Source organism: Gymnoscopelus braueri, assembly GCF_963280865.1.
Source record: "Gymnoscopelus braueri genome assembly, chromosome: 18".
NCBI classification, from domain to species: Eukaryota; Metazoa; Chordata; class Actinopteri; order Myctophiformes; family Myctophidae; genus Gymnoscopelus; species Gymnoscopelus braueri.
In genome coordinates this window covers 49,842,616-49,868,668 of record NC_137618.1, presented here as the reverse complement: position 1 = coordinate 49,868,668, position 26,053 = coordinate 49,842,616, and the positions used below count along the sequence as shown (strand labels likewise).

Genomic DNA, 26,053 nt, shown 5'->3' with positions numbered 1-26,053 from the left:
TTTATATGCAATATCACTGTCTTCATTCAAAGTCTCCTTTGCCTTCCAGCATTTAGTTCCTGCACTGCTTGTACGAAGGGTTGTTTGTCCTTTGGGTAATCGGCGGCTTATTCCAAAATCTGCTAATCTTGCCTTATTTTGTACATCTGCAAGACAAATTGGGTAGATCGATATACAGTATGTGTGTGTGTGTGTATGTATATATATATATATATCACACACACACACACACACACACCCACACACACACACACACACACACACACACACACACATGCAATATATATATATATATATATATATATATATATATATATATATATATATATATATATATATATATATATATATATATGTACGCATACACACACACACACACACACACACACACACACACACACACACGGTATGCTCTTAATTTCTTCTGTATCTTACCGATCAAGACATTCTGGGGCTTGATATCCCGATGGAGAATTTGAGGATTCTGACAATGAAGAACACTTAAGCTATTGAGAACCTGATTTGCAAGATCCCTCCTCATTTCACTAAGGACGTCTTGAGGAAACTCACATTTGATGTATTCGTCTAGCGTGTATTCACATAACTGAAGCCCAAGGTAACCAAAGTTCTCATCCTCTGCAAAGTCAACATATCGTACAATTGAAGGATGATCAAGCTTTGGAAGACGTAAAAAGCCTTCCTCATTCTTCAGCACTTGGTAGTTGGATTTGGACATTCTCTTAACTGCGACTTCAGTGCCGTCATCTCTTAACCCCAAGAAGACCTCAGTTCCATCACTTCCTTTTGCGATGCGGAATTCATCATCTTTCACAAACACAAGACTCCCAACTTTGATAATTTTACTTTCATCTATGTTGGCAAGCTTCTCTAACTGTTGCTTCCATATTTGACTGATTTGGTGCCATTTTCTGGGTTTTGGTGACACACTGGCTACGGGGTGGCCAGGTTGCACATATGAACTTCCAGTCAGAACAGATTCCTCAACAGGAACATTTGTTGTCTTATCTGCATCAGCATGAACTTCATCTTTCAATTCCTCTTGCTTTCCTGACTTTTTTCTCTTTTTTTCTTTCTTTTTGGATCCCGGTGGCTCCGTATTGGTAGTTGTGGAAACTTCACATTCTGAGCTTGGCTTGTTTAGACACTTTTGCATTTCTGTTAGCTCTTCTTTCAGGTTATTATCCATCCGCATTTCTGCAGATGAAATTATATCCTCAGGCACATGATTTATTCCCACTGATGCAAAGGTGTCAGTGGCACGTTCACATGGAAGCAGGTTTGCCAGTATGCCATATGTATACGCTCTCGTATCAGGGGGGTGCTCTTTCTTCACAAAAGGAACAATCGTTGTGCATAATGTGTCCATGAAGTTCTGATTCCAGTCATCTTTGACTTGTTTTTTGTGCAATTACATATAATGTAATCAGAACAAAATGCTGTATTTCAGGAAATTGAGTGCTTGTGGAAAGGAGATTCAGCAGTTTGGGGATCATAGACAGTGATACCTCACTGGATATCTCTTTCATTATGCAGAAAACTGCATGTAGACTTTTAACGACTAAAGCCTGGAGTGCACTGGGCATTTTTGGAAGCAGCGTGTCTGCATTTTCAATGTAGAGGTTCAGCTTTCCATTGTCCTTCAACCACTTAATAGTTCTCTGACGATAGTCTTCTGCTGATGATCCGGTAACAGTAAAGAGTGTGTCAATTATGGTCAGATGGGTCTGAGGATTCTCCTCCAGCATATAACGATCAAAAATGCGGAAAACTTCTGTTGATGTTTTCTCTTGAACAGCAATGCTCAGATCTAGAAAATGTTTTAATTTAGAATAAAAGTCACCGCCGCTCAATGCAAGCTTGCACATCATTTCAGATAGTTTTAAATTAAAACTAACATGGTGAGGATGTGTAGCAGGGATTTGATTTAAAATCCCTCCAGCTTTGATTAAGACTTTAACATCATCCCTGTCATTGAGGGCAGCAGTCTCAAGTGGTGTCATAGCGAAGGGAGTATTTGTGGCACCATTTGGATTTGCTCCTGCTTTAATCAGTCTCTGCACAAAAACAAGTGGTGTTTTGGAAATAGCGGCATAATGCAGAGGGGTACAGTTATTTGTGGATAACTGAACTGGGTTTGCGCGCTTACTCAGAAGAAACACACAAATGTCCTCCTTGTGAAATGCCACAGCAGCAGTCAAAGGACATATCATCGTTGAACTCCTTGGATGGGTAAAGGCCATTAATGTCTTTGTCTCTGATTGATTTCTCTAGCTTCTTGAGGTTGCCATTCATAATGCATTGTATTACAGGATGTGTTTCTCTTGGGACAGCTGTGGTCCCTGGAGGAACAAGTCGGACCTCAATATTCGCAAGCAGATCCATTTCTTTGCTTCAGAATAACTGTGTGGTGACAAAGAAAATAAATAGTTTTCAATACATTTGCTCAGTACATTTTTTATGTATTTAACCGAAGCTCTACACATGATAAAGAAGGGACAGCGTCAGAGAAAAATTATTTTGTAATCATTGGTGGAAAGAAACTAGTAGGCCTACATTTGCCCAAGTGCTGCACTTAACACTTGCATGACTAAGCTATCAATATGACCGATTTTGAGAATTTAAAGTGGATTATCTTCTCTCATGAAGCTCTGAGAAAGTTCCCCTTTCATGACTTTTCCTAAATATTTGTTTCAAATCATCTCCGTTTTTTTCTTCTTCTGAAACGTATTATAAATATGAAATATATACCATATATACCATCCCAACCGTTATATTTCGGCTAAATTGACCGCTCTCCCTCTCTCTCCCACAGGCAAGAGCTACTAAATTGCACACATTTACATTATTCAAGGATGGATTTCAGTGCATTCCTCTGTAATGGCCGAGAGATTGGAACCTTTGTAGTCATGTTATTTATGGCAGATGTCCTAACAGGTGCTAACGGTCCTCATCCAGCCACATCACGGGACCTTCATCAAATTTCAACCCTAATTGCCCAATCAAAAATCTATTCACATTGAAATCAGCCTACCAAGTAAAAAGTATAAAGTCTGATCACATTGAGGACAAGATCCACATTCATTCCACTGGACGAGATGGGGAAAACAAGAGGAAGGCGTTTCACAGCAGAAGAAGCTTCTGATATTCTCCAACAACAGACTGCTGTTGGCGATGTGGACAGTGATGATGACGGCGGTGCGTGTGGAGAGATTGAACGAGACGCACCAGCAGCTGAGGTTTACTACCCACCAGCTTCTGATTCTGAGCCTGAATCTGAACCAGATGACCGAGAGGACGTCCTTCCTGAGTTAACCACCACCACTGAGGTCGGTAAAGATGGAACCGCTTGGTCAGACATGATGCCCGGCGCTGGTCCTGGCAGGGCACCAAGGCGCAATATTTTCACAGACAAACCTGGTCCTACAGTTTTTGCCAAGGTCAGAATTCAAGATGAGCTGAGCAGTTTTCTCTGTTTGTTGGATAACGACCTGTTGGGGACTATCAGAGACTGCACAGTTAAGATGGCCCGCAGTGACGAAAATAATCAAGATTGGGATTTGTCTGTGACGGAACTGAAAGCATTCATCAGCGTGTTTTTTTTTCGTGCCATGAACACCTGTGGCTATCCCCTGACCAAACTGTGGGCCACCGATTATGGTAATACACTTGTAAAGGAAACCATGGCTCGTGATCGGTTCAAATCAATCATGCGCTACCTGCGTTTTGATGACAAGGACACCAGGGCTGCCCGCAAAGCAAAAGACAAGTTTGCGGCAATGACGCATGTCTGGAATAAGTTCACAGATAACTGTCAGGCTTTCTATGTACCTGGAGTCAACATCACAGTGGACGAACAGCTCTTCCCCTCAAAGGCAAGATGTGGCTTCACGCAATACATGGCCAATAAACCAGACAAGTTTGGAATTAAGTTTTGGATTGCAGCTGACCTGAAAACCAAATATTTCCTAAATGGATTTCCCTACCTGGGAAAGGGCCAGTACCGCAGCTGGTAAGTTCTTTTCATAAACATGTTAAAATGTCTGCATCCACAATAGCTAGTAGCCTATACCTGTATTGTTATTATTGTGTAATAACCGTTATCCTCCCCCCTCTCTCTCCTTCTCATTTGCAGCGATGGCGTGCCTCTGTCTCAGGATGTCGTTCAGAGATTGGTCAAACCATTCCTCCACAAGGGACGAAACATCACAATGGACAACTTTTTCACTTCGATGAAGCTGGCACAGAGTCTTCTAGCATCGAATACGACGCTACTTGGGACTGTGAACAGACAGAGGCGCGAGTTGCCTCCAAGCGCACGGCAAAGCAAGGCACCACTAAGCAGCACCAGATTGATGAAAAGCGCAGATGCAACTCTGACCATCTACCAAAGCAAACCCCAAAAAAACGTTTGCATCTTGAGCACCATGCACCCTACCATCGCGATTGGTACAGACCCCAAGAAAAAGCCAGAGTCTGTAACCGATTACAACAAATCCAAGTGGGGAGTGGACATTTTGGATCAGATGGCACGCAACTACACAGTGAAAGTTGCCACCACCCGCTGGCCAGTGGCTGTCTTTTACAACATGCTGGACCTGGCTGCCATCAATGCCTATGTGCTGTTCAAACAGTGCATGGGCAAACCACGGCTCACCAGGAGAGAGTTCCTAGAAGCGTTGGGATTACAGCTACGCAGGGAATACATGGTGGAAAGGGGCAGAGATCACTCAGACCAGACAGTACCACGCACACCTAGGCGCCAGCAGCGGCCCGCACTGCAGGTAATTTAATCATGTTTTTATAATCATGTAGTCACTAGTCCAAATATCCAATACATCCACAATATATAATAAGCATATTTATTGTGCATTACAAATCATGTATTCACTCCCTCTCTCTTTCTCTCTCTCTCCCTCAGCCGACCACACCACAACCAACCACACCACGAGCTGCAAAGAGAGCCGGTACTCCAGGCACTCCACAGACACCTGACACAGACACCCCGACAAAGAAGAGAAGGCAGCAGTGTCAGCTGGACAGATGTGGTGGAAACAAAACCACAGATGCCTGTCATAAATGTCACATAAGGGCGTGTGGAAAATGCGCTGGCGCTTTCTTTATGACATATTATAAGTGTCTCTAAATGTTTCACAAGAGAAAGAGAACATTTGTTGCGTTGAAGCTGCCACCCGGATAAATGTAGCAACAGAAACTAAATGCTTACATTCCATTGTTTTGCTTGTTTTTTATTTCACACTTGCTTTATATTCTGATGTAACCAGCATTGAAACAAAATAAACGTTGTTGAATTAAGACACTTTGTTGCTGTTATTTCTAACCTTTGATTGCCTTTCTACAAGACCATATTTGATAAACATGTCTTTGAAATTATTGTAATACATCTTTTATTTCATGGCATTGGAAATGGAAATGTATACTTTAGCTGTCATATAATAATATCTACTGACAAACACACTGACACGCAAATATTGATTGATTAATGTACTTTATTTAGTGAGACAAAAAAACAGAAAAACAGTACATGGAAGTAAAAATGAGATCCCCCACATACACAAATCACAAATCATGATGACATATAGGAGACAGATAGAAATACACACTAGCCTACTGCCTACACTTTCATAGACCTGCCTGCTTATTTCTCTCTCAAAATTTGGCAACCCATTTTCAACTCTCAGCTCTTTAGAAGACAATGGAACCCCCCACTGTTTGGGAGATAAAGTGTGAACTAGTCTGGAGAACAGAGGGAGACAGTGGCCAATAGGATAGCCTGATTTGGGGATCAAAATGACCTTTTTTCAGGCTTGGTGGAGGAGTATGAAACCTCAGTCATGCGAGTGTTAAAGGGATATTTCACTTTCAAACATGTTTGGGGTAATTTTAACGTCTACTCTGGCTTTTGTGAGCCCCCCAGACAGTTTTTAAGTTGCTTGATTCTGTATAAAGTGCCAACGATATTTTATATACATTTTATCAGACACGCTTTTGTGTCTCAGTCGAGGGCTGTGGTGGACAGTTCAATAACCTGCCTACCAGTGACATCATTGGTAGGCAGGTTTGGGGTCATTTCAAACTAGATTTCAATAATAATTAAAAAAAAGAATAGCAATAATAAATATAGCAGCTATAAGCGGGGCCAGGGAAAAGAGAGAGAGAGAGAGAGAGAGAGAGAGAGAGAGAGAGAGAGAGAGAGAGAGAGAGAGAGAGAGAGAGAGAGAGAGAGAGAGAGAGACTAATGAGGAGTGAGTGAGGGCAGGTGTGATTATGGATTGAGAGGGAATGACAGCAGGTGAGGTGGGTAGATCCAATCCATGGGAATAGGCCAGGTGGACTGTTGCTCACTTTCTAAAAGAACATAATTATGAGAGAGCGAGAGACGGAATAGATTGAAGAGAGAGAGAGAGAGACGGAATAGATTGAAGAGAGAGAGATAAACGGAACAGATTGAAGAGAAAGAGAGAGAGAGAGAAACGGAATAGATTGAAGAGAAAGAGAGAGAGAGAAACGGAATAGATTGAAGAGAAAGAGAGAGAGAGAGAGAGAAACGGAATAGATTGAAGAGAAAGAGAGAGAGAGAGAGAATCGGAATAGATTGAAGAGAGAGAGAGAGAAACGGAATAGATTGAAGAGAGAGAGAGAGAGAAACTGAATAGATTGAAGAGAAAGAGAGAGAGAGACTTGGAAACGGAATAGATTGAAGAGAGAGAGAGACATGGAAACTGAATAGATTGAAGAGAGAGAGAGCGAGAGATAGTCCAGTACATTAACCCTGTTTATTTTACATTATCGATACGAAGCTGATAATAGCGCCAAATTTTGCATGAGGCTTCTTTAGGACCTACTGATGGATTCTAGCCTTGGGTACCAAACTTTATTTTGAATATTTTCCATACATTTAGGCTTATCAATATTCATTAAAAAAAACAGGCCGATTCACCTTTTGGCCTATAACTCTTGAACCGTAGGTCATAGCATCAAAAATATTTTTCCCCTGGACTCCTTGGATCATGACGGAACTTTGCATATAGGTCCCGCCTCTTTTCCGATTTCAAGATTTTCCGCCATTTTGCGTTATCTTCAAAACACATATTTTGCTACTACTCCTAAATATTTTGTCCAAAACTCACACAAATCGGCACACCCTCTGTCTTTGGTCATGTGATCAAGATTTATCAGTCAGAATTTTCATATTCCCTTCGGATTGGCTACGATTGGCTTCTGAAATTTGTGGGAGGGTCTGTTTGGAAAAAAATGGCACAAATCATAAACACAGCGTCCTATTTGTCCTAAATTCATATCATTGAGGGGCCATTAATAAACGTAGAGCCAATGCGATTTCACTTCCACCCATAGGGGGCGCAACAAATTCTACAAATGTCACTGTTTTTGCGCCAAATTAAGTACAAATGGTCTTGTGAGTCAAACATTTGCAATTGCAAAGTGGAGAACAGTCCAAATTTGATTTGCCACATTTGCAGGTGGAACAGTCCCCTTTACAAGAGCATTTGATCAGCTCTCTGCATGCTTTGGAGACTTCTGGAATTGTCATACAGGATAACCGTCAGTCTCTCAAGCTTCTGGAATTGCTGACTCTCAACATTCAGCTGCTGGAAGGGATGTTTGGCCAGACTGACAAGTATCTCCGTGACATCATCATAGGCTTGCCAGGCATGCCAAGCTGACTTCTTACCCTTACTGTGGAAAGCAGATGTTGTGTCACAACCTGACAATGCATGGAACATAGGCAGAGCACGAGATTGTGGCTCCCCCAGAGATTTACACATGTTGTTGATGTGGTAAAATCGGTCTTTTTTGCCCATGCCAAAAGCCACCCAGATGTCAGCCAAAGGTTGAATCGTAACTAAATGATGGAACAAGCCTGCAAGGATCACGATGACATCAGTGTCCACAGTACGCACTAGGATAGTTGTTGCTCCTTGCTCAAGTGCATGCCGTACATGAACCAGAATCCTGGTGTCTGCCTCCTCATGATTGCAACAGGTCGATTCAACCTTTGGCTGACATCTGGGTGGGCTTTTGGCATGTTCCAGACACAACATCTGCTTTCCACAGTAAGGGTAAGAAGTCAGCTTGGCATGCCTGGCAAGCCTATGATGATGTCACAGAGATACTTGTCAGTCTGGCCAAACATCCCTTCCAGCAGCTGAATGTTGAGAGTCAGCGATTCCAGAAGCTTGAGAGACTGACGGTTATCCTGTATGACAAATCCAGTCCTTTGAGCTCCATCAACTAGACTAGAAAAGAACTCTTCTGTCATGGGAATAGGTCAATGGAGAAACTGCCACCCACCCAAGATGCACTACTTCAGCATGTTAAGCGGGCAGTGTATCAAGCAGGCATCTGGGCGACCAGCCTACAAACAGAACAAGTTATTCCTTCCCCACATGAGTATGGATGGACCAAGGAATCTGAGAGCTGATCAAATGCTCTTGTAAAGGGGACTGTTCCACCTGCAAATGTGGCAAATCAAATTTGGACTGTTCTCCACTTTGCAATTGCAAATGTTTGACTCACAAGACCATTTGTACTTAATTTGGCGCAAAAACAGTGACATTTGCAGAATTTGTTGCGCCCCCTATGGGTGGAAGTGAAATCGCATTGGCTCTACGTTTATTAATGGCCCCTCAATGATATGAATTTAGGACAAATAGGACGCTGTGTTTATGATTTGTGCCATTTTTTTCCAAACAGACCCTCCCACAAATTTCAGAAGCCAATCGTAGCCATTCCGAAGGGAATATGAAAATTCTGACTGATAAATCTTGATCACATGACCAAAGATAGAGGGTGTGCCGATTTGTGTGAGTTTTGGACAAAATATTTAGGAGTAGTAGCAAAATATGTGTTTTGAAGATAACGCAAAATGGCGGAAAATCTTGAAATCGGAAAAGAGGCGGGACCTATATGCAAAGTTGCGTCATGATCCAAGGAGTCCAGGGAAAAAAATATTTTTGATGCTATGACCTACGGTTCAAGAGTTATAGGCCAAAAAGTGAATCGGCCTGTTTTTTTTAATGAATATTGATAAGCCTAAATGTATGGAAAATATTCAAAATAAAGTTTGGTACCCAAGGCTAGAATCCATCAGTAGGTCCTAAAGAAGCCTCATGCAAAATTTGGCGCTATTATCAGCTTCGTATCGATAATTGTGCGAAATGACCCCACTAAGAGACATGGAAACGGAATAGATTGAAGAGAGAGAGAGAGAGACATGGAAACATAATAGACTGAAGAGAGAGAGAGATGGAAGCAGAAAGGATTGAATGGACATCTCAACCTATTGCCATTAACAGGAATCGAACCCTCAACCTTTGGATTGACAGGCTGCAACACTACCTATAGTGCTATAGCTTTGTACAGATTGAGGTTGTCTGTTGAAGATAAAAGTGAACCAGTGAAAGCAGCCGACCTACAAGCTCAGAAACACGTTGCTATCTGAAAAGTTGTGAGATTGTAGATCGTCTATTTTCAGAATGAAGTATGTCATACATTGCAAAAACATACCTTCTCAGATAAGCATTTCATGTTATCTTTATCAATTGCATATGTATTCATTAATACAGTCTTGTTGTTTGCAATGCACTTTAAATGAAGTCTCCACCAAGTGAGGCTTGAACCGGCAACCTTGATGTTGTGAAACATTCACTTAAGCGGGAAGCCATTGGACCAACAGACCTGATCCAGTGAAAACGGAGGTCAAACAGATGATACCATTTCACGCAAATAACTGAAAAATCCTGGGTTTAAGTGTTTTTCAAACTGCTCAAAATTACGGACAATCTAAGGGCGGAGAGAGAGACATGGAAAAGGAATAGATTGAAGAGAGAGAGACATGGAAACATAATAGATTGAAGAGAGAGAAAGATGGAAGCAGAATGGATTGATTGAACGTCTCAACCTATTGCCATTAACAGGAATCGATCCCTCAACCTTCGGATTGACAGGCTGCAACACTACCTATAGTGCTATAGCTTTGTCTAGGCTGAGGTTGTCTGTTGAAGATAAAATTGAACCAGTGAAAGCAGCCGATCTACAAGCTCAGAAACACGTTGCTATCTGAAAAGTTTTGAGATTGTAGATCGTCTATTTTCAGAATGAAGTATGTCATACATTGAAAAGACATACTCTCAAATAAGCATTTCAGGTTATCTTTAACAAGTGCACTTGCATTAATTGACACAAGTAAGACGCGCGAACGCTGGAAGCGAACGCAGATTGACTGAGGCTGCTATATTTCAACCACACTGTAGTAGTGCACTCTGCCGCACTCTGCCGGCTGTATACAGGCAGTGCAGCTGCTGGCATTTCAGCACGGAGTTTCGAGTCACATGGGGGCACGAGCCAATGAGAGCGTGAACACACACGGAAAGACCATAAATAAGGGACAGACACACACACACACACACAACCCAAGCACAGTGATATAGTAAGCTCCACTTGGTCGGAGGCCTCCTTCCGCGTTCGCAACAATCATGTTGTGTGCAATGCAACTTAAATGAAGTCTGCATCAAGTGAGGCTTGAACTGGCAACCTTGAGGTTTTAAGGCACACACTTAAGCGAGAAGCCATTGGAACAACAGACCTGACCTGGTGAATATGAGAGAGAGAGAGAGAGAGAGAGACGGAATAGATTGAAGAGAGAGAGAGATGGAAGCAGAATGGATTGATTGGACATCTCAACCTATTGCCATTAACAGGAATCGAACCATCAACCTTCGAATTGACAGGCTGCAACACTACCTATAGTGCTATAGCTTTGTCCAGACTGAGGTTGTCTGTTGAAGATAAAAGTGAACCAGTGAAAGCAGCCGATCTACAAGCTCAAAAAGAACGTTGCTATCTGAAAGGTTTTGAGATTGTAGATCGGCTATTTTCAGAATGAAGTATGTCATACATACTTCATACCCTCTCAAATAAGCATTTCAGGTTATCTTTATCAATTGCATATGTATTAATTGACACAATTACTGGTAGTGTCTGTTGATATTTATAAGTATTTCCGTCCATTATGAACCAAGCCTCTGTGTCCCGAACTACTCTAGATCACTGGTTCAAAAACCATTTACCAATAAAGGCATTTTTGTGTCTCCTCGGAACGAAAACTAGTGAAAGTAGCCGATCTACAAGCTCACAAAACGTTGCTATCTGAAAAGTTTTGAGATTGTAGATCGGCTATTTTCAGAATGAAGCATTTCATACATTGCAAAAACAGACCTTCTCAGATAAGCATTTCATGTTATCTTTATCAATTGCATATGTATTCATTAATACAGTCTTGTTGTTTGCAATGCACTTTAAATGAAGTCTCCACCAAGTGAGGCTTGAACCGGCAACATTGATGTTGTGAAACATTCACTTAAGCGGGAAGCCATTGGACCAACAGACCTGATACAGTGAAAACGGAGGTCAGACAGATGATACCATTTCACGCAAATAACTGGGTTTAAGTGTTTTTCAAACTGCTCAAAATTGCGGACAATCTAAGGGCGGAGAGAGAGACATGGAAACGGAATAGATTGAAGAGAGAAAGACATGGAAACAATAGATTGAAGAGAGAGAAGGATGGAAGCAGAATGGATTGATTGGACGTGTCAATCTATTGCCATTAACAGGAATCGAACCCTCGACCTTCGGATTGACGGGCTGCAACATTACCTATAGTGCTATAGCTTTGTCCAGGCTGAGGTTGTCTGTTGAAGATAAAAGTGAACCAGTGAAAGCAGCCGATCTACAAGCTCAGAAACACGTTGCTATCTGAAAAGTTTTGAGATTGTAGATCGGCTATTTTCAGAATTAAGTATGTCATACATTGCAAAAACATACCCTCTCAAATAAGTATTTCAGGTTATGTTTAACAATTGCACATGTATTAATTGACACAATCATGTTGTGTGCAATGCAACTTTAATGAAGTCCGCATCAAGTGAGGCTTGAACTGGCAACCTTCAGGTTGTGAGGCACACGTTTAAGGGAGAAGCCATTGGACCAACAGACAAGAACCTGTGAAAAAGGAGATCACACAGATGATACAGTTTCACGCAAATAGCTGAAAAATCCTGGGTTTAAGTGTTTTTCAAACTGCTCAAAATTGCGGACAATCTAAGGGGGAGCTTACTGGTCAACGTGATACATGTGTTCCTCATGAGTCAAGGCACATGTGTAAGCAGGTTTAATGGCTGTCGGCCAAACGAGGCATGACTTTTGCCTGTTTAAAGTTTGCACTTTCAAAAAATCGCTATAGCGCCCCCCTTTGACCAATTGGAGTAAGATTGGTTTCAGTAATATTTGGAATGACCCTCAACATTAACGCAAAGTTTCAAAGAAATGTGAGTCTGCATGTATGTGTTAGGGGCAGATGAATAATTGTCATAAAACTGCAATATTCATTGGCTCATTAAAGCTTCATTTTTTCACTTATGGAAAATCTTTTGTATCAGTTTGTCGGCATAGGTCCAAAGTTCATGTGTAAAACGTTTCGTGCAGATTACTCAAAAATCCCAGGAGGAGATAGGTTTTAACTGTTTTTCATATAATTCAAAATGGTGGGAGATCTAAAGGTCAGAGGTCAAAAGTCAGAGGGTTAAAGTTGTTCATCATGAGTAGACGCATGTGTGTATTGAAGTTTTATGGCTGTAGGTCAAACAGGGCATGAGTTGTACCTGTTCAAAGTTGGCATTTTCAATTGAGTGCTATAGCGCCACCTTTTGACGAAAGATTGTGAGATTTATTTCTTGTTAGTTTTTCATGACCATCTACCATATGGCAGAGTTTCGTAAAAAGCGACAGCACGGTTCACCCAGAACTGCGAAAAGTGGCAGAAGAAACAGAATACAGGGAATAATAAAACAGGTCCAGAGCTGAGCTCTGGCCCCGTAATAATAATAATAATAATAATAATTGAATGGCCGCTCGTTCCCCGGCCGCACACAGCTCGTTACAAACCTCCCGACAGTGACCGAAACCTACGATCACCGGCATCCATTCATGCCTTGTGCGTCTGTCTACAAACTAAGGCCCCTATTCCAGGTTTAATTTGAACAAACCACTAATTACGGATTTCGGACTAGGCAAGAGGCGTTTCCCCGCAAAATTCGGTATTCTGTGGCACCCCCCTCACCCGCCAAACACCTGAGCTACCCGTTACATTATGCATAGGTGTGGTTTGGGCGTTACAATGATAAAACCAATCACCGTGCCTTTTTACATCATGCCTTTAAGAGAAGACTGCGCTAGCCGTCATCCCCGATCCAATATATGCTCTAGCCTATCTCCCTGTCTGCACTGTTGCCTGGTCTGATTATTATAAGCCACATTGGGCTTGTTTTCCTTCTTTTATTTTATTTTATCCAAATAAAATGTTATATTAATTTGTAGCCTATTGTGTTCACAATAAGCTTGTCATATTAGTCAGATCCGGAATAGTATATGAAAGCCATTTAAAATATTTATACTATTGGTACACACCCACCGGCTGCTCCCAAATAATTAATTACATCATGTTGCGACAACGCTCCTACGTGGTACACAGACAAACAGTAGCACATGGGTATAATACAGTTTTAGGAAAGGTTTATAGCCTATGTACTCACGTTGGCTGTTATCGTTCTATTTCCACCATTCTAATGGATTCCAGGGGTGTCTGAAGTAGCTCCATAGTTTCCTCTGAACTGACGCAGTTAAAGTTAACTTACATCCATATTGTCCCCGTTATCTTTCATCATCCACCTTTGTTCAGTAATCCCGAACAGAGCTACACTTTAAGTTTACATCATAGCCTCTCAAACCCAGACACATTGCAGCGATGCGTATGTGTGTCGCCTACCTACCCAAAATAACAGACATACAAGCTATCAACGGCGCTGCGTCATGTCGTGTCGACAGCTTACAGATCTGTTATTTTGGACAGCATAAACAATGAGGCGCGCGCGCCACGGAGTAGCCTAACACTAAACCAAAAACATTACATTACGTGGTCAACAACATACTAGACATGTAACTTGCTTGGAGCTTTTAATGCAGTGGTTCTCAACCTGTGGGTCGAGACAACAATGGAGCACCCAACGCCTGGCGAGCTTGTAGATCTGCTATTTTCACAATATTTATCTGTGGAACCGAGTCAAACAAAAAGCGGGGGTCCCCAGTTCAAATATGGTTATTTTGGGGGGTCGATGGCCTGAAAAGATTGAGAACCTTTAATGCAGTAAACATGACAGCGTTTACGTGGGGAATATAATATATATAATATATAATATAATATTCACCCGCAGCATGGGTTTAACGAGACAGCAGCCAAAATGAAAATCACACTAGATGATCCGATCATCTTATAAAAAATTTAAGTGCTTAAAGGATCTACACCATGAATTTAATTTTTTTTTTTGATATTTAATATCATATGGTGTATGTCCCTCAAACCTTTTTCAAAAGGTTTGAGCCTAAATCATCACTCAGATATACTCATCCCAAGACAATTGTCTCTGGCTTATACAGCACTTTCAGCTGCAATACCAAAACGTCCTCTTGGGCAGGGGGGGGCTACTGAGCAATTCTGTCTGTTAATAAAAAAATATAAAAAATGGAAAAATTCTGCATAAAAAGAAGCATCTAAGAAAAATACAAAATCGAAAAAAAAAACACTTTGAACATTTTTTAACAATTCCACCAAGTGTTTGAGGTGCCTGTTTCACCCACTTCCGGGGGGCGGAGCCAAAATCCGAGCCCGAAGTATTTGTTCGTAGACCCCCACTTAGGGGGGGTAGAAAAAGTTTCGGAGCGATTCGGGCACTTTTCATTTAACATTGCAACGCAAGTGACATCACTTGCCTTGCACATTCTGAAATGGCCTGTTCAGACACGCCCATTCTGAAAATCTCTGAAATGAGAATGAACGACTGAATGTTAAAAAAAAAAATACTAAAAAAAACCCAAAAAATGAAATTCATGGTGTAGACCCTTTAAGATTTTAGCCCAAACCCAACGGGACCCGACCCGGCCCGTCGGCACCGGCTGGGCCGGGTCGACGTTTTTTTTAAATCCAAATAAATTCATATATTAATTAATTTGTAGCGTATTGTGTTCACAATAAGCAACTTGTCATATTAGTCAGATCCCCAAGAGTATATGAAAGCCATTTAAAATAGTTATATATTCTTACACAGCTGATGCCAAATAATTAATCAACAGGGCAGCGCAACGCAAAAGTAGGTCAAATCAATCAGCTGTCTTGTCATGACGGCAGCAGCAGAGAGCCCCCTTTAAAGTTTACACCATAACATGACATATAGAATGGATCTGCAGACTATTGAGCTTTCTTCATGTCTTTTTCACCTCAAAGTAAATGTTGGATTATTTCTTCAAATGAGAGCACAGGCAGCGGGCAGTAGAAGGTAACATTGGATGTGATTTCTCCATCGCAAAAATGATTACGGTTATTCTATGAAACATATATTTCATAGAATAACCATAATCATTTTTTAAATGGTTATGGGGCAGTGTATATATTTATATAGCCCTATTTGCTCCAAGCTGTTTTTTAAATAAAATATAGACTGTTGGAATAGGGTAGAATGACTCCTGTTCTTAACGAATTACCAAGATTTAATGAGAAATAAGGCTTCTTTAGAAAAATGACTGACGGGCTGGGCTGGGCCTAATTTGTCAATTATTACTAGTCAAGCCGGGCTGAAATATTTAGGGGATATGAAAGCTCTAGTTAGTAGTTTGAAGTGCTCATGTGACCTTATAGTTGCTTCTTTTTGTTTTCATAGACCTGCGGTTGCTTATTTCTCGCCAAGGCTGGCAACACGGCTCATGGTCCAACGCACAAAGCCATTGCAGTGTCTGTGTGCACTTGGCGGGTGGTTTTAGAAACCGGCGGGTGGTTTTAGAATCCACTATCCCCCCCCCAAAGCCGTACCCATGTGTGTCTGCAGAATGGCAATGTGGGGGATATAGCAACAACACGCCCACGGGCACACCTCCATGCGCAAATACCGGCGTCGGCATAATGGATGACGGGTAGAGCAGGGTAGAGCAGGTGCTAGAATAACCTATTGGGGCGGCGCAGCTCCATTATCAGTATTTAACGTGGTTTAGGGGGGGGGAAGTGCTCCAGAATAGGGCCCTTAGTGCCTCTGATCCTAGCCACCTTTGATGTGTGCGCGAATGGGCCATCAAGTTTGTCTGATCTCCCAGTGGGGAGCTAACGACCGCTGTTGATTCATTGACTGAAGCCATCCACACCTATTTAATTGTTGTTGTTTTTTTCCTCGAAAGCAAAGTTGTTAAAAGACTCATGGAGAAATCATGATGTCATGATGTCATCTCAATCACCTCAATCAATCATGACTGAATAGCAGCTTGCTCTCCGGTCCCACCCAGCTGCTGGGGACTATTTGTGGGGAATTAGGAGAGGAGAGCTGTGAATTATCTATATCTGTCAAGCTCTTTGCCAAAAATAGCCGATCTACAAGCTCACAACGCTAAGAAGACCCCCAAGAATGTTAGCCTACAGTGAGCAATTTATGTACAGTACACGTTGTGTATTATTATGTTACAACATGCACTTGCAACATGTAAAATTCCTCTGTTACGGTAGTTGTTCCACTCAGAGGAGGGGGGGGGGACACCTTCATGTCAGGAACCCCACAAATGATATGTATTTGGCCGTGGACCCCAGAGAGGAGAGAGGGAGAGAGAGAGAGAGAGGGAGGGAGAGAGAGAGAAAGTGCATGGAATGCTGTGTTCTGCAGGCAAGTAGCCTACTGTACATCAAATTTTGAGGGTCCTTGGCATGACAAGGACCACACACGCTGGTGGGGTTGCTTATCTGCGCGTCATTACGCACGCACTCGGTCATATTTAATACACAATAGTAAATCCTCTAATAGTGACCCAGGCTTGTATTTGTTTCAACTGTAGTGTACCGGGCTTTTATTGAAAGGAGGCATGTATAAGAGAGAGGCCTATATTTCTATTTTTCAAACTGATCAGAATGAATAAATCAACATTTTGTGTGAAATGTACTGGGTTCATTTATTGAAATCAAGTAGGCCTACTGTGTGAAATAAACAGTGCATTTACAGGTGGTCGCGGCTTGTTTTCATAGACCTGGTTGCTGATTTGTCTCGCAGAATCTGGCAACACTGCTAGGCTCCACATTGGCTTAGACAGGTCATGTGACAAGTCTAAGCCAATGGGGAGCCACTAGCAGTGTTGCCTATTCTCTCGCAGAATCTGGCAACGCTGCAGAACGGACGCTCCGCAGCTCGTCTGCAGAGGTGTAAAGTAACTAAGTGTATTTACTCAAGTACTTTACTTAAATGTTGTCTATATTACTCTGTGTCACGGTGATTTGAACCGACGGCAGGCGTATATAGCCTAGCCATAGAGGCGAGAGTCTTCAGACTTTAAAAAAAAAGTAGAAAAAAAAGAGGCTTGTATAGAAGGGTCGGCTTCTATTAGAAGGGAGGTTTTTAATTGAATAGAGGTCACTATAGAGCACCGAAGTCCTGACGTCACTCGTTCATCCCCAGGTTTGCGGAAGTAATTTCTCTATGGAGAATAACATTGGGTCATCTTAGAATCGTCTCATATAAGAATTGTGGTCCAAAAATAAACACCGCGTGTCGGCGTTATTGTCAGGGAGGAGGTTCTGTATCGTTTATGATAGTCAGTCACTTATATTTGATACAGTCTGTTTCTGGCGAAAATGTAACTAATTCGGCGGAAGTAACATTAGCGTTTTCTCACCGTCAGTTGATGCTTCATATCCATAAGAGTCAACCCGCCGGGGTCATTTGTTTATTTTTGGAACACAGTTCTTATTTGACGCGATATTAAATACGTCTGTGGGATTCAGAACGGGGGTGGAAAACTGCGAACCAGGTAGACAAACAAAGGATGTGTAAATGACGTCAGACTTCGGCGGTCTATTAGAGGATTTACACACAACGCCTCGCAGCAGGAGGCTTTGTGCGGTTGCAGATCGGCTATTTTTGGCAAAGAGCTATCGGTGTAGAGGGAAAAAAGAGCAGACCACGTAAACAAAAGACATAGAGAGAGAGAGAGAGAGAGAGAGAGAGAGAGAGAGAGAGAGAGAGAGAGAGAGAGAGAGATAAGACCCAGGCCGTCGGAGCACTCACTCACACCAAAAATAGCCGATCTACAAGCTCACTCGCAGCGAGGCGTTGTGAGCTTGTAGATCGGCTATTTTTGGCAAAGAGCTTGACAGATATAGATAGACAGACAGACAGTAGTGATGGGAAAAACAGTTCATTTCGGTGAACGAATGATTCTCGTTCAGTTCACGGCAAAGACTCGTTCAATATTCGTTCACGTTCTCGTTCAGTTCCGCTTCAGGTCCCGGCGGAGCGTATGCGATGCGCTACGCTAACTGCATGAAACTGTGTGCATCTGATCCCACTGACTACACTGACATGACTGCACAGTCTACTCTGTACAGAAACACAGCACTGTCATTCACGATCTAATTGCACCATCTTCTTTGTAATATAATGTGTAGAAGTAATATATTTAAATTAATAATAAATATGAATAAATAATAAATAAATAAAGTGTTTTACTTAACTTGAGTATTTTCAATTATCAGTATTTTTACTTCTACTCAACTACATCTCAGAGGCAAATATTGTACTTTTACTCCACTACAATTATTTGAAAACTTACTTTACTTACGTTACTTGTTACATTACATTACATTATAAAACATACATTTACCACTTTAGCCCTATTTTATATCTACAAGCTCACAACGCATTGTGAGCTTGTAGATCTGCTATTTTCAAACATTTTATTCATTCTGGTTACTATTATTATTTTGGCTATACTATGTGGTTGGCTGTGCAGATTGCATCTTGCATTCATTCTGAAACGTGTTAATTGTCCGTGACCTGACAATCATTAGTTGTCTGTATTTCTTTCATAGTTAAATGTCGTGCTATCTGGTCACCACCGGTCTTTTGTACAGGAACAATGAATACAACACTAACAACACAACAGCAGTGCTTCATTTCAATCCACAAAATTTGCAATGCATGTCCGCCTGTCTGTCGCGGGAAGCACGCTGAAGCTCCCGTCCTCCTGTGTGTGTGTGTGTGTGTGTGTGTGTGTGTGTGTGTGTGTGTGTGCGACCCTGCGGATCGGGGGGCGGGGCATGAACGAACCCGTGAACGCAACGGTTTCGAGTCATGAACGTATTCGTTCACGCTCACGGCAAAGAACTAGTTCTTATGAGCCAATCGATCATGACCGACACATCACTAACAGACAGACAAGACAGACACGCCCTTTTTTTTTTTTTTTACTTTTTCTTATTTATTTTTTCTGAAACCGCTTCATTGGCGGCGCTAAGGTGGAGCTTAACAAGACCCCCCAAGAATGTTAGCCTACAGTGGGCTATATATGTACACTAGACGTTGTGTATTGTTATGTTACGTGCATAATAAATACATCAGCAGAGATGAGAATTACGTATCTTCCCGTCTGACAGACAGACAAACAGACAGACAGACAGACAGATCTCCAAGCCAATCTACAAGCTCCATCGCCTCGCAGCGTGAGGCGTTGTGAGCTTGTAGATCTGCTATTTTTGGCAAAGAGCTATCGGTGGAGGGAAACAAATATACAATATAGAGGGGGTCCCTGCTTCATCTCTCTCTCAGCTAGGGGGTCCTTGGGCTGAAAACCCTTGTGACATATAGATACATAGATAGATAGATAGATAGATAGATAGATAGATACGATACGGTAATACTTTATTGTCAGTTCACACTGAAATTTGTCTTGCGACCCAGCAGCCATGTATGCAACAATAAACAGTACACACATTTGACATGACACAAGAAAAACAAAACAAAATACATACATAAAGACATACAAAGACAAGAGCAGTGTCCACCTCTCAGCCTACCCCTGGCCTATAACTCCTGATTAAGCCTCAGTGTCGTCTGATGGACAAAGGACCTCTTCAGTTTGACCTTATTGTATGTAGGAACACTGTATCTCCTTCCTGAAGGCAGCAACCTATATTCTCCATACAAAGCATGGCTAGTGTTTGAAGTGATATTCCTTGCCAACCTTATCACACTGTCATTATACGTAGTTGTATAGAGCCTCTGAAGTGGTTGTCCAACAATCTTTGAACAAATGTTCAGTTGCTGCAGCAGTTGTGACTTTAAGGCTACGGACAGACATCCATACCAGGTGGTACTACAGTACTGAAGAACACTCATAATAACAGAAGTGAAAAACAAAAGAAGAATCTGTCTGCTAGCACCAAAAGATCTCAGACGGCGAAGGAAATAGACTCTTTGCTTTGTCTTCTTACCCACTGATTCAATCTGGTCTTTCCATGAGTCAATTACTACTCCTAGGTATGTATACTAACATACCTGGTTGATCTGTTCACTATGAATAGTAATGGGGGATCTGTGTATCTCTAGTGGGGCACCAAAAACCATCTCCTCTGTCTTTTTTGTGTTAATGATAAGAGCGTTGTTATCACTCCACTCCACCACCTTATTTACTTGTGTTGGTGCAGTCCAGGATCACTGGATCTATCCAAAGGAGAAATCAAAACTGTATCATCAGAGTACTTTAAAATGTATTGGTCTGGTTTGTCAGTGCGACATTCAGACAGACATTCCTCAGTACGACAGCTGTCAGTATAGAGGGTGAAAAGTACAGCTGAGCTTACACAACCCTGGGGAGCACCAACATTAGTAGTTAATGCTGCGGAGAGGGTTCTGTTCACTTTTCACCCTCTGTACTCTGTTAGTAAGGAAGGAAGCATACCAGTGAATTAAGTATGGATTCAGTTCCAACTGTACCATCTTTGACACCAGAATATCAGACTGTATTGTATTGAAAGCTGAAGAGAAGTCTAAGAACAGCACCCTTGCATGATTTTTATTAGACTTATCTAGGTGTTTTGTAATGAAGTGAACCAGTGTGACAACCGCATCCTCTGTACCGCAACCTTTCTTATAAGCAAACTGACAGGGGTCGAATTTGTCTTTAGTTATACTTACAAGATGTTGCAACAGTATTCTTTCCAGTGATTTCATGATCACTGAAGTGAGAGCTATGGGTCTATAATCCTTATGTTCTTTTGGACATTGGATTTTGGGTAGTGGTTTTATGTGTGAGGTTTTCCAACACAGAGGAATTGTGTGTGTGTGTCTACAGAGGTTTGAAATATTGGTTGCCACACAGGAGCCAACTCAGATGCAAAGTTTTTGAGGAGAAAAGCACTGCACTCGTCCGGCCCATTAGCTTTCCTTGTGTTAGTACACCGAAACACTTTTCTGACATCCTCTTCAGTGATGACAATTCTGTCTGAGGGGGCAGGTGTTACAGCCTTGAGTATTTCAGTGCACTTAGAGGAATCGCCTAATGATTCGAATCTGGCAAAGAAAGTATTTAGGTCATTAGAAAAGCCAAGTTCATTATCTGTCACAATAGGTTTGGTTGGGGATGACATTCCTGTCATGGATTTCATAGTATCCCACGCCTTTTTGTGATTTTTGGCTTTGAACGCATCCTCTAGATGCTGTCTATGTGTTAATTTTGCCTGCCTCATTTTTGTTTTTAGCTTTCTTTCCGTCAATTTAAGCGCACCGAAGTCTTTGTTTATGAAGGCTATTTTCCTTTCATTTATTACATCTTTTATGTCCTTGGTCACATATGATTTATTGTTCGGATAGATTTTAATTTCCTTTGTAGGAACAACCAGCTGTACACAAAAATTAATATAATCATTTGTAACAGTGGTTATTTCGTCCAATGAACCATCTCTAAAGGTGTCCCAATCTGTACAGTCCAGGCATGCTTTTAGTTGTTCCTTGCTTTCATTTGTCCATGTCCTAACTACTTTCTTCTCCAGTTTTCCTCTCTTCAGTTTTGACTTAAACTGGAGTTAGGCACACAACATTATGATCAGAGGTCAATATAGGCGGCCCAACCGTGGCAACATATGCTTTTGGGATGTTCACATAACACTTGTCCAGAATGTTATTTTTCCTAGTCGCATCCTTAACATACTGTTCAAATCCCGGCAACACGGTGTCCAGATAGCACTGATTTAAGTCTCCAAGCACGATTGCTGGTGCCTCTGGATACTGCAGTTGCAGTCCGTGCACACAGTCAGCAATTGTTTTCGCTGCTTGTGCAGCTCTTCCTGGCCCTTTAGGAGGCACATAAACTAGAAACAGTAAAATGCACCCAAATTCGCGGGGAAGATAGAAAGGTCTTAAAGTCATGCCTAGGATCTCCACGTTGGGATCGTCGCATATCCTAAGTTTGACGGAGAAGGATCGACACCAGAGATCATTTATGTACACACATACACCACCGTAGCCACTCCCTCCACCTCTGTCCAGTCGTACCAGAGTGAATCCGGGGACTTCATAGAGTGAGTCTGGTTTTGATGGTTTTAACCAGCTCTCAGTGAAACAAAACATGCCTCACGAAATTCATGATTGTACCTGGTGTATGTCCGTATCGTGCCTATTTTGTTGTCCAGGGAACGCACGTTGGCTAGAATGATAGAAGGGAGCGGGGGGGCGGGTGGATCTCCTCCGTAGTCGGGTCCGAATTCCCCCTCTTTTTCATCGTCTCCTCTTCCTCTTTCCTCGGATCAACTCCACGGGGATGTTATCCAACACCGGTAGGTGGACGTGGTTTGCCGTTGTGTTCGGCTCCGGCGGCCGTAATGCCAGCAGTGCAACTCGGCTGTACACACAGGCGATCCTGGTCGCGCCATCTTCACGCCAGATGTTTGTGTTGCGTTGAGTCTGTTCGACCGACAAGCAGGAGTTGATAGTCCATATAATAGGATCAGCAGAGCTATTTCAACTGCTCTCATCCTGTATATCATAACATGTAACGACATATAGACACACGGACAATACAAATAACTAAACAATAAGGCATACAAGGCCCTCTGAGGTCGCGGTGCTGCCGCAGAGCAGCGCACACGGAAGCAGCAGCTCTGCAGAGCAGAGCAGAGTTTCATAACCTAGATAGATAGATAGATACATAGATAGATTATGTTATGTGCGTAATTACGCACGTGGAAAACTCCAGCTTGATATCTTTGATAAAGAGAAAATAAATTATAATAAATTATTATAAATTCATGACTGATACCAAATGAAAATATAAACTTGACAGATCATATAAACATTAAAATTATAAGAATTCAAGTAAAATTGACAAAGATCTGGCCTGATGAAATCTCAACTGCTCTGTCTCAATGCGCAAAATATGCCACAGGTCAGTGGCGGGTCTGCGGCGGGTTTTGGCGGATCCGTGGCGGTCAGTGGCAGGTCGTGGCGGTCAGTGGCGGGTCGTGGCGGTCAGTGGCGGGGCGTGGCGGGTCCGTGGCGGGTCCGAGGCGGTCAGTGGCTGTCAGTCGCGGTCAGTGGCTGTCAGTCGCGGTCAGTGGCGGTCAGTGGCGGGTCGTGGCTGTCAGTGGCGGTCAGTGACGGGTCGTGGCGGGTCGTGGCGGGTCCGTTGCGGTCAGTGGCTGTCAGTGGCGGTCGTTCCGCCGCGGCGGTTGCGTCTCCGCCGCGGCGGTCACGTCTCCGCCGCGGCGGGTGCGGTGGAGGCGCAGCGGGCGCGTCTCCACCGTAGCGGGTGCGGCGGAGGCGTGGCGGGCCTGTCTCCTCTGCGGCGGAGTCACGCCGGCCGACAACGCCGTTTTGGGATCCCGCTGTCTCTCCAATAATTTGATGACCAGCAGACCGGTAGGCAGCGGTTCCGGTAGGAGATACAAAGGAGACTCTTTGTTTCTCTACCGGAACCACTGCCGGTCCTCAAATTATTGTCTTAGGAATGAGACAAAAACAAAAATATATCCATGAATTCAAGTGTCCATGGGGTGATTAATCCATAGAAAAAAAGTCATTTTGGGGGTGAACTATCCCTTTAAGTAAGTTTGAGGTACTACGTTAGAATGAACATGATCATTGAAATGATCATTTATACTCCATAGGAGGTTGTCACGTGTGGGGAAAAAACAGATCTACAAGCTATCAACATGTTGCACTGCAACTCATTGTATATCTGTTCTTTTTAAGCATGCACCCTTTCACAAAATGATGATAATGTGAACATGCAAAAGTAACGTAATGTATCTTACTCTTGAAATCTTTTAAATCTCTGTGTTGTTATCCATGTCCTCACTGTATTGCTTGATTCACTGCCTTTTTGCTATTATTGTAATGTTGTTTTATGCTTTTGCTTTTCTTTTTTTGCTTTATTGTTAAATTAGTTCTGTAAAGCACTTTGAGCTGCATGTCATGTCATGAACTTTACAAATAAAGTTTATTATTATTATTATTGACACCAAGTAATAAGTAATGTAATATTGTTACTTTTTCAATTAGTAATACGTAACTAGTATCGTACTCTTCCTGAATGAATTGCCCAACACTGGCTGTCTTTAAAATGTTATGAACAGATAATTTGGGTGTGGCAGAACTGGTTAACAGCAGATAAGGTCTCCGTTACAAAACAAAATTCAGGATTGTACAAATCATACCCTATTCATACTTTAAATAAAATGCATACACAAATATGGTCATGGTAAACAAAAGACAACTGCTCAGGTGTATATCAACTGCCTGTAGCGTAATAACAGCATTAAGAATAAGGTGGTAAATTAAACTTACAGTTTCTGGGTTTAATCTTGACATTGACAGATAAACACGTCTGTCTTTCAAATCGACGCCACACCTGTGTCAGTCTATAGTTACAACCTTATGAATACAAAATGGTCTCTCTCTCTGTCTCTCTGTCTCTCTCTCTCTCTCTCTCGCGCGCTCTCTGGAGCTCTCTGGCTCTAGGTTGGAGGGCAGGGCATGTAGAGAAAATCATCTGTAACGACATGCAACGATACTGGTCCGTACACGCTTTCTTTTTTACAGTCTATGAACAACAGTCAAAAGGTCACAGTGAAAACCCCAGCAAATGGAGAAATTGAGTGATAGCACTGCAGCTCATCTTATAGAAAGCAATGTTAATAATGATACAATGTGTAACTAGAAAGGGTGCATATCTCTGCCAGGTTGGGTTGCCATGCTAGGGCCGTTGTTGTAACCTGACACGATGCAATTTTTGTTCATCTGCAGCGATGTCTGCTGTTGTAACGGAGGATAATGTTCACTCTTAAAGTTCCTCATAGCAGGAGGCCTCGCTGTGGCTGACAGTAGCTGAAGGGTTATGTCCTAACAGCTTCCTGCAGATCGTGCTGAATATTGCGACATACTAAACTGTGAAACCCACCTCAGCTAACCACATACACATTGTTCTTTCCGGTTTACCATCTATCTTGTGTTCCATCTCTCATCACCTCACGTGACAGGGAGAAACGCTGTGCGCTGTGCACGCTTCATTGCAAAGAAAACATCAGGTGGCCTTTTTGCTTGCCTCTGCTATATTTCATGTACCTATTGTCAGCCCACGTGACTGCCACATGGGACTGTTATACATGTGTACCTCTGTAACCTATAAATACTGTGACTTCCTTCAACAAATCTGAATAGATTGAACTCAAGCATCTTTGTCTGACCTCAGTTTGTTCCACCTTGCATCGTTGTCCTTTTCTGCTATAAGGGTATCAACTTGGTTCTGGTCTCCACTCCTCTCTTCCACTTCATCTTCAGACTCAGTGACAAAAATGTAATTCACATCAGCCGTGTAAGCAGTGGTGTAAAGTAACTAAGTACATTTACTCAAGTACTGTACTTAGGTACAATTTTGAGGTACTTTTACTTTACTGGAGTATTTCCAAATGTTCAATACTGTTACTTCTACCCCACTACATTTCAGAGGCAAATATTGTACTTTTACTTCATTACAATTATTTGAAAACTTTAGTTACTAGTTACTTTGCAGATATAAATTATATTATATTATAAAACATACATTAACCACTTCAGCCCTGTTTTACATATAGGCTATTTGA

At 42.1% G+C, this 26,053-nt stretch overlaps 1 long non-coding RNA gene across 1 annotated transcript; it reads right to left on the bottom strand.

The window, feature by feature from the left end:
* LOC308073808 lies at positions 1–24,882 on the bottom strand. The gene is made up of 3 exons (XR_013932047.1): positions 24,759–24,882; positions 436–2,421; positions 1–146 (listed from the first exon to the last, which is right to left on the bottom strand). It is a non-coding gene; the product is annotated as an uncharacterized lncRNA (long non-coding RNA).
* Between the last annotated feature and the right edge of the window lie 1,171 nt (positions 24,883–26,053).